Genomic DNA, 2233 nt, shown 5'->3' on the forward strand with positions numbered 1-2233 from the left:
TTTCTGGGTTTAGTGTTTTTTTAATAAAAATAAAATACTTCCTTTAATAAGCAATTTCAATTTCTAATTAATTTGATTATTTCATACATTTATTTGATTAATTTGATTATTTTATACAATTGAATTGCTTTATAGAAAATGCTGGCATCGCTGTTGGAAGTGGAACAGGAGAGTAGGCTGTCCCTACCCCTGACATGCTAATCTAGTAGCCTGAAAGTTTACTATCTGAATTGATTAGGATGAGAGTAAGTCTTTAGCAGCACTGTCAACCTAAAAGATGATACAAGGCAGAGGAGTTTTGTCAGGTTATTGCTGGCTTATTTCTGCTGTGCATAAACATGTATTCAGCAAACCCAAGCAAACTGTTCCAAGATGTTAAAAAATGGACCCAAATGTTGCAGAGCTGTTCTCCTGTATATTCACTGGCTATAATTGTGTCCTTTCTGAAGATGTGAAGGATATGTCCTGAAATAGGCCTCAGATGGACCTAAACTTAATCTCATGCTTATGCCACTCCTTTGATTTCAGCTGACAGTTGCTTTTAACTTGCACAACAGAAGTAAATTCAGTAGCCACCAGCTGTATGATCAAATCTGGTAAGTTACATATGCCTTAACTCAAGCTTCCATTTCTTCAACTCTCGTCTTCTTTTCTTTATATAAGTAAGGACACAGACTGAACTTCCAGGAAGGAAGGGGTTTGCATTAGGTAAACTGCACTGGTCTATTTCATGAAAGATCCCATCTGTTCCAAAAACTGATGCTTTGATAAAATCATCTCCTAGTCTTCTAAGTCCCCTTTTATATACCTGGTGCAAAAGGTGGTAGAGTGAGTTGCATGTACCATTCTACAGTAAAAGATTCTTGTTATATAAAAGACAATTATTAGAACAAACAGGAAAGATGGAGGTACCAGTTGAAATCTTGTCATGTCACAACTGGTTGTGACAATAAGCCTTACCAGCACATTTTTCTTTTAATGCCTGAAGATTTTTCTTGCAGACGTTTTTAATAATTTTGTGGTACATACTGAAGATAGAACAATGTTTTTGTTGTAATTTTATGCTTTATACAAGTTGTAAGACAGTTTCTGTGAGAAGTATAAACATTTGTAAGTTAAAGATTTTACTTGTGCACTTCAGGTACCAACTCATCCAATTAAAAATAGAGCAACCCTTACCAACTTCCAAATGTGTATGTTTAAGTACTCTGCAACAGACAGAACTATGGTATTTTTAGAGGGTGATTTACATGGTAGGCAAGCATAAAAACAGTACTTATGCTTATTTTAGTGCAGATATAATAGTGCTCATTTAACATAATGAGTTTAAATTGCATTGAAAAGGAATCAGTGTGAAAGTGATTTAGTGAAAGGGCTTTCATGAGATTGTTGTAGCAGTAGAGGAGTTGTCATCTAATAGAACTACATCTAAATGTTAATCCTGGTATTTATCCTTGTTTTGCTAGATGTCTGCTGTGTACCTAAATGTTTCTGTATTCTCTCTTCTTTATTTTTTAAAAAATATTTTTAGGAGGTATTTCTAAAGGGAAAATATCTTCAATGAGCAATTCATTAATATTTTTGGGTATTTAATGTGATCTTCCAGTGATACAAGCTAGAACTGTTGGTTTACATCATCTGAACAATCGTCTTTAATTTTACCAGTGCCACTATGGAATCCTAGCTCTTTACTGCAGTTGGCTTACCATAGTGGGAAGATAATAGCAGCTATAGATTCTGAAGTCTTTGTAGCACAGGCAAGTAATGACATTATTTTTCTTCCAACTGGCCTGTCAGTTGCTTTGGTTTTTCTTCCCTTCTTTTCACAATTGCTCTTATAATACATTTCACTTGCAATGTGCTTTTTGGTATCTCTGATTTAATATGGAAAGCAATTGTATGCTTTCCCTATGTATGTGAATGAGTCATTGACTCTTCTCTGTCTGGCCTCTTTCCCTGTTTATCAAATATGTTTTGATTTGTATTCATCCACTAGGTTGTTTAGGTATGGTTTTGGTTTTGTTGAAACTGTTCTCATTGTCATGTGCTTGCTTTTAGAAACAAGGACTATCTTCCTTTTTTTCTTTATTTCCCACCCCCCCAGGTACATGGCTACCTGATACTAGGGATTGAGTGCTTAGCAGAAGTATATGAATAGGATACCATCAGCTGAAATGGATTAATTCTCTTTCAGATTAAGAATTTAGGCAAGTGATCAAGTTTTATATGTTAG

Source organism: Ammospiza nelsoni, chromosome 1, assembly GCF_027579445.1.
Source record: "Ammospiza nelsoni isolate bAmmNel1 chromosome 1, bAmmNel1.pri, whole genome shotgun sequence".
NCBI lineage: Eukaryota > Metazoa > Chordata > Aves > Passeriformes > Passerellidae > Ammospiza > Ammospiza nelsoni.